The sequence below is a fragment of the Triturus cristatus genome, chromosome 7, assembly GCF_964204655.1.
Source record: "Triturus cristatus chromosome 7, aTriCri1.1, whole genome shotgun sequence".
Taxonomy (NCBI): domain Eukaryota; kingdom Metazoa; phylum Chordata; class Amphibia; order Caudata; family Salamandridae; genus Triturus; species Triturus cristatus.
In genome coordinates, this window is record NC_140590.1 from 1,075,008,506 (window position 1) to 1,075,021,421 (window position 12,916).

Genomic DNA, 12,916 nt, shown 5'->3' on the forward strand with positions numbered 1-12,916 from the left:
AATTTAGCTTGTGCAGGTCCATACACAGTCTGAATCTGCTACTTTTCTTTTTTTGCTATAACAATGGGTGTTACAATTCAGCTGTATCGACTGGCTGAAAAACACAATTTTGTACCATTCTTCAAGGGTTACTTGTACTTCAGTTCTGGGTGATAATTGGACATTGCAATCGTCATGCTCGACTAGGATTGCATTGTTCTTCAAGATGACCATGTGCTTAAAATCCTTCAGACATCCCAAGCTATTAACAAACACTTACTTATATTCATCAAGTATGGAAGCGACATCAAAATCTTGCACACACTGAAGATGAAAATGTTTTGCAGGGGATTACTAAAATAATAAGATTATTAAAGGCTATTAACATTGTAATCTACTACATATACTTTGGTTATAATGCTTCTCACCATAAAAGTTAGTTGGGCTTGAAATACTCCTTTGTATTTACACCTTTGTCAACTGTTGGGCCCAGGTTTGATTCGTCTTGACATAAGGTTGTTCTTGTTATTGAGTTGCTCCTATCTGTCTTTGGATACTAGGGTAATTCGTAAACCTGTATCAACTAGAACATGCACTTCATCTCCAGTGATTCCTAATTTGCAAGTTGGTTGATTTTTGCCATTATCCTTACTTAGTAGTTCCACCAACAGCACTAAATCATCAATTAGTTTGTCCTCATTCTGTTCATCTTCTTCCTCCTTGATGGTATATTCTCATTTTTCTTATCTAGCCATGTATACTTTTTAAAATGTCCCTTTCCACACCTCTTACATATCTTGCCCAAGGCAGGGCAAGACTTGCTAGAAACCATAAATCCACATCTTCAACAGGTTGACTTGAATCTTGATGTCTCTTTTAATACTCCTGGCATATCTAAGACAGTGCTAGGCATATTCACATCATTCACTATTCCAGTAATACGGTAGACAAACAATTCAAATTAAGCTGGTTGTAGAAATGGGTGCAGTATTGTAGGTGTAGGTGTGTGATTGTTCATCAAAATGATAGGTGTGGAAAATGCGTGGAAAAGAAAGACTAAAACGAAGAAGTTGAGGCTAGAAGATACTCAAGAATCATAAGAAATTTGCCACAAGAAATAACAAAGCTTTGGTTTCGTTCCTTATAAAATCATACTAGTTGTTCTGGTGTGCACATTTGATGCTACACTTTTTTATTACTATATCATTTTTTTTGTGTTCAAATGCGAAAATCCGTCCTTGGGCTCCCTGAAATGGCGAGCGCCGGCATGCAGAAGTGATATTCTATGGCAGGACCGGAGTCTGATTTTACTTTTTCTATTTTTAGTACTCAAAGCACAGCAGCCAATGAAAAAACAGTAAAAACACACCTACATATTCCATGAGGCTTTGAACTATGCCTCTTCAACAACCCACCAATATTGTACAGGCATATCCTAGAAAATAGAGAGGCACCATCTTTCCTGCCTCTTTCTTTGCAAAAAACGCATTCCAACAAATAAGTGAACAATGTCCCTAATTGAAACGAAAGAACAGTCCAAGATGACACTCAACGGAGAGAGTCACCAAAGTCCAGTAAACATGAACACCCAACAGGGAAAGAAGCTCCACAGCACTCCAACCAGATCCCTGAACGTAGCCCACAGGAAACAGCAGCTCTCAATGCTTCAGCCCTATTTCAATTCGTAGCCTGAAAACAAAAGTAAGAAATTAATCCAATCCCACAACCCTTACTGAATGACAAGGGCAGGAAAACAACAGTCTGTACATAACTGGCATGTTAAAGGTTATTCAGCTTACATATCCCAACAGGTGAGATAATCCTTGCCTCTGTGTCCTTCATAGAATTTAAAATTCTTGTAGCAAATTCTAGAACATTTTCTATTCTATGGCAAGAGCGGAGGCTCTGATTATGCTGGTTCAAAGCTGACAAACCACAACAAAAGAAGCATTCAAAATAGATTTATAGTAAAAAAAACTAATAAACAAAGAATCAGGGGCCAGATGTACGACCCTCCAATTTGCGACTCGCAAATTACGTCACACTTGTGACTCGCAAATTAGGATGTATAACAGTGTCTCAGTCACTGTTAGCGATTCTTAATGGGGTCGCAAATTGTATGCCTCATGAATATTGATGAGGCTGTCGCAATTTGCAACCCCATTAGAAATGGCTAGCGCTCCCAGGGATGGTGGCCTGCTGGGGTCAGCAGACCACCATGTCTGGGACTGCTTTTAAATAAAGCAGTCTTTTTTTTTTAAATGCAGCCTATTTTCCTTAAAGGAAAACGGGCTGCATTTAAAACAGAAAAAGAAAACTTTTCAGTTTCATTTTTTTAAGGGCAGGCAGTGGTCCCTGGGACCACTGCCTGCTCTTAAAAATATTTTCTCACATACTCGGAAAGGGGTCCCCTGGGAACCCCTTCCCGTTTGCAAGTGGTTTACCAGCTACTTGAAGTAGGTGGTAAACTGCAAGTGTTTTGCGGCCGCAAAATAATTGTAAATGGCATGGTGACTCGCTATTAGGAAGGGACGCCCCTTCCTAATATCAGGAGTCGCAAATGCTATTTTGCGAGTCACTGACTCGCAAAATGGCATTTGTGCATGCCATTACCATTTTTTGTGGTCGCAAACGGGAGGATCTCCCATTTGTGGTTGCAAAAAAGGGTCGTACATCTAGCCCCAGATGACCAATCAGAGACCTGGATCCCAGCGCAAATGCTTTGGACGCCATGGCACCCCCAGCTGAATGAGCACCATAAATGGAGACATCAATGCCAGCTTCCGACATGACCCAGCGGACCTACCGGGCCAAGGTTCCTGCCAAAACCGGTCAGAAGGGTTTCTGAATTGCCAACAACAGAGGGCTAAGAGGATCAGGCCTGTGTGACAAAGTGCGTTCTTCATAAACCTTTAAACATTTTACCACACATAATTTTGCATTGAGGTGAAAAGCTGGGTAATAGACCTGGACATAGTCTTCGTCCTTTTTTGAATAAGAAACGGAACACCTTCCGGAGAAAACAACCTACTTGCAAGGTCACGACCACGTCATCTGGCAACCTTCGACACAAAATCATAAAAGCTTTGTCAATTTTGCGGAAAGTTGTTTCAAGGATCAATCAGAATTGTCAGGCCATGACTCTAGTAAGGACAGAACTTTATTCACATCCCATAACTGAGAATATCGAGGCCTTGGAGGGCTAGCAAAGAGAGCAGTGACCCAGGATGTTGTGACAGATGTAGGGGTTCTGCCTATTTTTCATTTCCCAGCAGTAAAGAAACTCCTTAGACATGGCATGCACCACAGTGCAGCAAGCGCTTAACCCAACTCGTAGTTCAGCGAATGCTGTTTCTAAGCATCTTCTCAGTACATTATGCGTGGCCACATCAACTCGATGGCCAAAACCGCCAGAATTCACCTGAGCTATCTAAGAAAATTGAAACCTTTCCTCGACGCTCCTGACCTCAAAATGGCAGTCCAGGCACTAGTCATCTCCAGACTCGAATATGGATGCTCTACTCTCTCGGGCCTCCCCAAGATCTCCCTGGTCCCCTTAAAAGCCTGCCTTAACGCTGCCGCCAGACTCCTAACAGGCTCAAAGAAATTTGACCACATTTCACCACACCTGAAAGCTCTGAACTGGTTTCCTCGCAAGGCCAGAATCCAACTTAAACTGTCTTGTATCACTCACAAGGCTCTATACACTAAATCCCCTGCATTTCCGCCAGAGACCTCCTGCTCCAGCCTCCTCGCTTGCAAAAGAAAAAAAACGTACAATCGGGCTTTTTCAGGGGTTGGACCAAGAATATGGAACTCACTCGCCCGCCAGCAGAAGAATTCTGTCTCTGGCACGCTTTAAAATGGAGGCCAGAGCCTTCCTAATGGGCAAATTCCTTTCCTAAGTCCTGCACTGCATTCACCTCAGCGACTTGTTTTATACCCCATTATGGCCACACCTTGGATTAACCGGATGCTATCCACCCGACACCTCTGGGCATCCAACCTTAGACTCTTGGATCTTTCGCTCTTGTAAAATGTATATACTTGTTTTTTATCCCAAATGTTCCCACCCCCTTCCTCAGTTCTTGTAATACAAATGTAATCCTGTAGGGCGCTCTGATACCCTAACGGGTCAAGTTTGCACTCTATAAAACACAAAAATAAATAAACAAATACAGGGGCCAACCTATTCCAACACAGAGTAGATCGAGGTTAGAAGGCTGACAAATTCAACGTGAAGTACTGTGGCAGAAGGTGAGAGTAGCACGTTTATTTACTTGAAAAGAGTGACAACCTCTAATCCAACGCCCATGGAATGTTAAAAAAATTCAGTACAGGGTGTGGGGTAGTGCACGTACACACAAAAGGGAAGAGGGACTGGGGAGGGAGAAAATTAAAGGATAGCAACACCATAGGCAAATATATGATTGCATTTAAATGTTTGATTATATACACTACCCTTTCATTGACCTGGGTAAATTCAGAGTTCTGAAGACACAGGACTGGAACCAGTGTCCTTGATGACATAGAGTGAGGTGGCCACCATGTTGTATTGTCTGGGTATCACATGGTCCGTGATGCAAAATAGGAACTCTGTTTGAACTATGTACAGCCAGTCATTGAAGGCTGAAATAATTATTTTGTTATCCAACATAAGAGCAGCAGTTGTGTGTGTGAGCTCTGTCCCTTAATCACTTCAAACCCACAAATCATGATAACATACGTACAGGAAGACCCTGTATCCTCACTGGTGCCCAGTGAGTCCAGTAACAGTAGCAACACCACATGTCCCTTTAGCTGATCGTGAAACACACCGTACTCATTCCATGACTGTAAAGAGTCTCTCAAGTGGCTTGACTTGACCATGAAGTGAACTCAGTCGATGTTTTGTGAAATGGGAAAATTGTTGTTTGGGTGATAAAAGAAAGCGTCAAAAATAGGGTCCTGGAGTGACTATAGCATGTGGAAGGAAGACTGGCTAAAGTCTAGAGACATGATCTTTTCAGGTAGCCGTTTGAGATTTGTGTCACCATCATCTTCTTGCAAGGATACAAGCTGCGCTTAAGTGCATAGAAGATAAGTTCCTTGTTATAATGTGACATTTCTCGTCATCCTGAACATGGATTCGTCGACATTCATTATGTTGTATGGTTGGGCCACCCTTGTGCGAGTCATTCAATTTCAAAAGTACCAGATACATTTATCAAAGATAAGATAACTTTGGTTTTCCTTTTGTGTCCTCATAATGCTTTGTATGTTTCTCCTGTGCCCATCCAGGCATATTATCGCTTTCTGACTCGGGACTGGTAAACTTGTTTTGAATGATATAGGTGCAAAGCCTTATTCGAGAGAGCAAATTGGTTGGAGACTTCTCTGTAGTGCCATGTGGCGATCCTGCTAGTCTCTCGGAGTCTGACACGGTACACCCAAGACGTTCAGGCAAATGCATCAAGGTAGGATTTTGCGAGTCCTTAATTGCGATTATTAAGGAATCACAATTAAGGACTCGCAAAAGCCTATGCATGTAGGAATCGCTATAAAAATAGCGCTTCCTACACATTCCTTATTTGCGACTCGCAAATTTCGAGTTGCAAATAAGGAGTGGCTTCCCATTCAATCCTATGGGCCTACAGGCCCATAGGAATGAATGGGAAATTGCATGCGCAATTTGCGAGTACCAATAGGTCCTCGCAAATTGCGCATACAATTTCAGGGTGAAAGGGTGTCAAAGGGACACCCTGTTGCACCCCTGAAATTGATCTGTGCACATATGTTGCGCACACACATGCCCTAAGGGCATGTGTGTGCGCAACATGAAACTTTGAAAAATTGCACTAAAGTGCATTTTTCAAAGTTTTTGTAAATTACCATGAAGTTAAACTTCATGTTTATTTGCGACCCCTATTAGCGAAATTGCTATTCTCAAGTGGGTCTTGCATTGCATTTAAGGAATCGTAAATTGCGATTCCTTAAATGCAATCACAATTTGTTTCATGCATCGCAAAAGCTAATATTGCGATCGCAAACGGCCGATTTTTGCGATTCGCATCATTTGCGATCGCAAAAAGCTTTGATGCATGTGCCTGTTGATACTTTGTCAGCTTGCTAACCTACATCACTTTTTACAATGTAGCCATAAATCATCCACCATGACCTTCACAAGAGGTAAAAGGGCATGATCTTGCAGTGTAAGAAATCCACATACTCGTCAAATTCATGGAAGCCCTGGCCATTTTGCCAACTTGATGACTATCAGGATTCCATATATGAATAAGATTCTGTTGAGAGCTGGAATGACCACTTTTACACTTGTACTCCATATGTGCACAACATTGAAAGATGTGGAGTAATCGTCCATTTGGTCTTTATCACCAGGGGATACTGATCAGATAGAAAAAAGGCATAGAAAAAATGGTCACCTTACCCCATGCCCATTCACGTAAAGGGACATTTGGAGTGCCTGCGAAGTGCTGACTTTTTCCAGATCCTGCCATGCATGACTGCCTCAGAGCATCTTCTCCATCAGTTGGTGCAATAACCATGCCTTCTGGCATACCATTCTTCACAGGGCTATTAAAAATCTGCCTGTTTCAATCATAAACCAGTTTGATCACACACACCCGAAAGACCTTAGGGGGGACTAAATAATCATGTGCCTCTCAAAAGCAGTTCTTTTAGATGAACATTATAGAAAGCCTTGAGGTCTTTCATGGCACTATGCTAACTTTCTATGAACAATGTAGATCGCTATAGATTTCTTTACTCGACATTATAGAAGTCAGTGTATGGTTGTAACAACCCTAGTGATATTATTTCTTATCTCACCAGTGTCAACAGAGATGATAGTCATGGACATACACTTGAAAACGTACAAGATCTGTATGGCTTGGAAGAGCAAGGTGACAAACACGCAGTCAGTTGTAATCAGACGCCTCCACACCTACTATAGATGAGGCTGGTATGAAGCGATTAATGGTGGCTCAAGTTTACGATGGTTGGTTTTCCAATTGCTTGAAGCTGTAAATGTCATAGCAAAATCTCTAGAAACTATTTCTATGTCTCTTCTGGCACAGACTGAGAAGGCTTTACAAGATAGTAGACCTCATGGAACGACTCAACTTTACAACTGAATTGGGCTGAAAATCAGTGATAATCCTTTCAGACATATTAAACACCTACACTTCTAACCTAAGGATTGACAGTACCATCAAGGAATCAAAATACTGTCTGTTAAATTTGACAGAAAGTCCATACACTTTAAACGAAGAATACTATCTATATTCAGAGCCTAGCCATCCATAGTACCAGCTGAGGGACTATGCCGATACGTTGAGACATAACACCTTGTCCAAACAGCATATGGGTCTTGAGCACAGTAATTTCAGTGAATCACAGATCACCTAAATGGGTTATGCTAGCATAGTGGCCTCTGCTCCTTCTGGTGGTGCCAGAAGTGATGAACTTCCAGTTGTCTCCTTAGAACAACCACTGAACGACAACGTCTTCCACAAAACTACGAAACCTAGTGGATCAATAGATTTTATCAACTCCCAAGGGCTATCTTTTTGAAACCTTTGCTCAAATCATGGGGCTTACGCTCACATAGAGTGGCTTATCATAAACTAAAAACTTTGGATACCCCTTTAGCCCTGGCAGCCATATCATCCTACTTGAAAATGACCATGAAGCTGAGGGCCACAATGCAGATCTAGTTGACACATGTATTAATGTTCTGTCGTGCATCTGTAATTTTAATTGAATTTGAGATTGTTGTAAAAAACTGAAATTTTATTCTTTTAACAAATTTTTTATCTGTATGTACTTTTATGATATTGTTTTTACATATCGAATAAAGTTCATTATCTATCTATCTATCTAGTGGATCAATATAACTCGGAATGCTAAACAGTTGCAGTATGACTCAAATCCAATGAGCTTACTGTTGAGCCTTAACCGAAGGAAAATATATTTCAGATTGTATTCAGTAAAAGAAAGTTGAAGAAGCTGCATATACGCAGAAATAGGGCATGCTTTGGCCAAAATTCAAGGATTGCACTACAGAGCAGAATGAAAACAGGGAACAGATAGACAAGTGTTTCCCATCTCTCACAAAGGACCAGAAAGCAAACTGGGCATGTCACAGTTTATACTCAGTGTGAAGAGGGGAAGCAGTCCATTTGAGGGACAGCGACCCTGTCCACCTAGCTTATCATAGCACTTTGACCACCCACCACTGCCCTGTCTGAAGACATATGAATGATAGGATCTCCCTAGCGCAGACTATGTAGCTGGGAACTGCAAGATGATCTGCCATCACTCACTACTTGCATCCCTGAATGCCAGACCCATAACCTAGAGATGACCAGTGTGGGTCGCAATGCTAATTTTTGTGATTGGTATGTAAGTTGAATGTACATGTGCAAAACCTTTCATCAGTAATATTAGACAGAATAGAAGACATAGCATGCCACCACTAAGAACTTTAGGAGCCCATGTGATGTCTTAATCAGGGGTAACTTGCTATGCTTGCTGAGTCACTTGGAAGGGCTCAATAAGATTGTCTCCAGAGATATATCATCAATTGAATATTGGACTTCTAATGGAATAGGGCTAAAGAGACAAATAGGGTTAGTTGGTAGGCAAAAGAACATTGCATAGTTTTATTGTCCCAAAGTAAAATTCTAGACAACATGGGTATACATGCGGCAAAGTCAGTAGTAGAAAACTGCCCCTTTCTGCAAAGGTTGTCTAGTCAGTTAACCACTAACAATAGTGACGCTTCTTATGGGAGGATTGATTTATTGAGCAGGAGGTTGGTTAATGTCAAATGCCCTAACTTCTGTGACAGAGTGGTCGAACATGAAAGTGAATTACACTTGGTACAAAGACAACAGGGCTGTTACTAATATTATGGCAATACACATTGAGTACACCTTAAGAATTTTGTTGAGAAAATTATGGGGTCACAATCTGGCAGCTGTAGGAATCCATGTGAACATGTTACAGTAGACCTACAATTTTGGAATATTGCTGTGTCAGAGCAGAAAATGGGCAGCATTGAATGTGTCAATTGATATGATTAGCATGCAGTTTGCATCTTTATGTACACTTGGGCCTAAAATCATGTGCACAAAGCACAATATACATTCCTTAATATCATAGCAGTAAGCCAATCCAAAGAGAGGCCTTCAGGGGGCCAGCTATGTGGGCACATACTACACTGACCTGTAGAGATCAAGGAATCAGGATCACCCAGACATTCAGCAGTCATTGTTAACATTTAAATCAGGCAAGAACATTATATGTTAAAGTTTACTACCTAGGGAAAATAGCAGCTGAATCATGCACCTTAGTGTCACTGACAGATTACATACACTTATTAACTACAAAAGTGCAAACAAAAGCCCTTCTTAATTGTAGCCACTGATTTTAGCAACATGTTTGAACCTGATGAGGACTACATGGCCACCACTGAAGAAGATGACTGCACATGGGACACCCCCCACCCCTTTATTTAGAGGACAATTTAAATGTCAATCTGAAATGGGACTGCAGTTATTTTAATTAATGTTAATTAACTCAAGGTTATCCTGCTTGCAAGTGAAGGTCCACATTGGATTCTCTAAAGGAATATGCTTTAATAATGCTTTTCATAGAGTATAATGAATTACATAGTGGTGAACAAACATACATGAAGCATTGAAAATTAGATCTGCCCAAAATGTGATCATGGCTGTTTAATACGCTGGCTAGAGATAGCTGACGTTTTGACTATACTAACCTGTTCCAAAGGGGATAGTAAACTTTGTGTCTCAAATAATCATAGACGACTGAATTAGGATGAGGTGGAACTTGACCCAACTTTACCTCTGATAAACAAGCTAATAAAATCTAGACAGAGATCAGTAGCCCTTGCAGACCTCTGGCCTTACCAGCATACACCATTTTGTAATGGGGTAGTTGAGTGTCTATCACCCCTTTATCAAAACCACTATCTGTAAGGAGAAAAATGCCACACAATAGAACATTGGTTTGATAGAAATTGTAGACTGGCAGGACAGCACTAATAGTAGTTATCAAGATCGATAAGAGAGACGTTATTAACATTAAAATACCACTACAAAGCCATGCTGAAGAAAAAAAGGAAATGTAGAAATTCTGAGTGATGGTAAGATCGTCCTTGCAGCTGTGAGATGCAAAGATTTGCTCTCCTTTTGGCACATTATCGCAAATGGTATCAAAACATTACAAAACCAGAGCTACACTTCACGAAAAGACCAGTGACGTACTTTTCTCATTATTGCTTGTGAGTGCAAACGCCTGCTATGGCAGAGAACTCTGCCCCATGGAACTAAGAGAAGAGTAAATAAACGCTGAGATCTTCTCAATGAGTGAAATCACGCATGTTCTTACATGGACAACAAAGTGGGAAGACACATGGCCCCAAACATTTTTGGGCTGATTTATACAGATAATATCCCGTCTCATGGGTTTGTTACATCACTAATGCAAGATTAGGGGAAAACAGTTCCTCCAACTTGGTTGGAAGCAGAAACAGATTTTGTTTCAAGGCCAGAGGCTACCATTATGCAATAACCTTTTATTTGCTGCCCCAACATGCAGCCCTTTAAAGAACATAAAATATATCATAAACAAAACATTCCAGTTTTAGAACTTTCAAGACAGTATATAACTCCTTGACACTAAGTATAGTCCTCTTTTACTCACTGCTTCTTAACAAGATAAGTACTGTTCCATTAACCTGTATTTTCTATGTCTTCTTATGTTTAATAATGACTATTACATTTTTTAACCTTGGTTGACCTCTACTTACATGCAGATAGGTTGGGGTCTCGTTTTACCGCACTAATTTACAGTTGGCTTTTCTTATCCTTACTTGTTTTCAGGCTCTGCTGCTGGTTTCCGCTTGCTAACGAGGGGCCCAGTGCTTGGTTTATGCCTCAGGCTATCTGTGCGGGCTGGTTACAGGCCCGAAGCTCTTCCCGCAGCCTGCTGCGATCTTAAGGGCCCATGCATCTTTTAAAAGATGCGTGGCCACCCATTGTTTTCAACACAGCAGCTTTTGACACGCTCTCTCGCATAGCAAAGGAGTGGGTCAGCTTGCAGTGGCCGCACTGCACACCATCGGCTTCCTCTTTTCTACAATCCAGGCACAGCCGAGTCCCCAATCATAAATGAAAACGCAGCGTCAAAACGGTGGCAATTTTCACTTGGGGTGAAAGCCCCGTTTTCTATAAACGTACTCGGCACATGTACCCGTTTTCTTTAAACGCGCTCATCATGCGTATATCGCCACGATGTACGCATGACGATCACGTTTATGGCAATGTGGTCACAAACTCAGACTCCCTTAAACTGTCACGGTTTGTCGAGTCAACCGGCAAGTAGCATGTCTTGATGGTTTTGAGAGATTTTCTACACACAAAAAAATGTAAAGAGGGGAGAATTTCCCAGAGATCTTTATTTTTTATATTTGGCAAAGCATATCTGACAGCTGTTTCTTGTCAGGCCATTTTGTACTCCACATCCTCATGTGTTTGAAGCTCAACATCATTTGGAGTACAGTAAATAGTGCAATTCAGCTTGCAAAATAGGCCCCTGCCCAACAGGTGTAGAGGACTTGAATCACAAAGTAAAAACTCATGACTTTCTTAAAATGATCTTGTTTTTACAGGAACTTTTTCTGAAACTGGATTTGGTATGTATTTGAAACTTCTACAACTTGGATCTTCTTTCCCTAGAAGGGTAGGTCCGGGACTTCCGCTGTTCTTACAGTGGATCTGGTAGCTCCTGTGTCAAGCAAAAACTACCCTTGGTGGCCATTTACCTTTCCTTCTACAAATGGTCCGCTCTGATTTGCCTCTAAGATTGCGCAAAGCCTGCACTCTTTCTCCCCCCTCAGGCATCATCAATGGGAATTGCTGTAACCAAAACTGTCACCGTCCAACATCGGGAATTGTTGAACTGGTTTCTGATTCTGAAATAGATTTAGATTTGCCTTGACCTTAAAATTTAGATTGAATTTGGGGTTTCCAATATTCTGTGGGATCATCTGGGCTTATGGAACCTGCATCATTGGTACCTTTTTTTTGCATGGGCATTTGCACCTGCTGAACAGGTACATTCTGCATCTGATTTCCTCCCTGCATTTGAACATTTCCATTAATTCTATCTGGATTAAGTCTACACTCCCTCTTCTAAAGCCTGATTACATACAAAGGTGACAAGGAGCCATTCTCTCCAGAAATGCAATGTCTACACCAGAATTTGGATCATCCAGGACACCTCTACCTCTACTCTGTGGAACAAAACCTCCTTGCATACCTTGTACACCAGCTTGTGAACCAACACCTTGCATACCACCAGCATTTCCTGAAAAAGACTGATTCTGGAAACCTTTCCGAGCAAGCTTTGTCTATGCCAACATAAATATCTCTTTAACCATTTTCTGCTTCATTTCTTGTTTATCATGGCAATATTTTGCATATCTCAACTTTGTTTGCAGTAAATCACATTTTCTGGTCCTAATCTACTAACAAACTGAGGCATGAAAAATATTATATCACTACGATCAGGATACTCCCGTCCAATGCACTGTTATAACACCTGAAGCTACAGCTGATAGTAATCATGCACTGATTCTTTTGGGTCTTGGGAGGTTTTCTTAATCTTTACCCAATCAAAATCCTTTAGAGGAGCTTTACCTTTCAGCATTATATTCACTGCTTCATATTTCTCCATAACCTCAGGATATGGTGCATTAGTGAAATGAAAGCTTCAATGGCGGACTTTTGGCTCTGCACCTCACGCCAGTTTCATCAGTGAGTGATCCTGTGCACTGATACCCCAGCACCACCCGTTGTGTGGCGCATCTGCAATCCAGATCCTGAATGGGGCAGCTACAAATGGGGGT

General features: G+C 41.3%; 1 protein-coding gene across 1 annotated transcript in view; it reads right to left on the bottom strand.

Moving 5' to 3' along the window:
- Nucleotides 1-831: 831 nt before the first annotated feature.
- Nucleotides 832-12,916, bottom strand: part of LOC146811114 (toll-like receptor 4) — a 127,507-nt gene continuing 115,422 nt past the window's right edge. Inside the window, exon 2 of the mRNA XM_085618174.1 lies at nucleotides 832-1,668. The gene's annotated coding sequence lies outside the window, so the exon portion shown is untranslated. The remainder of the gene's footprint in view (nucleotides 1,669-12,916) is intronic.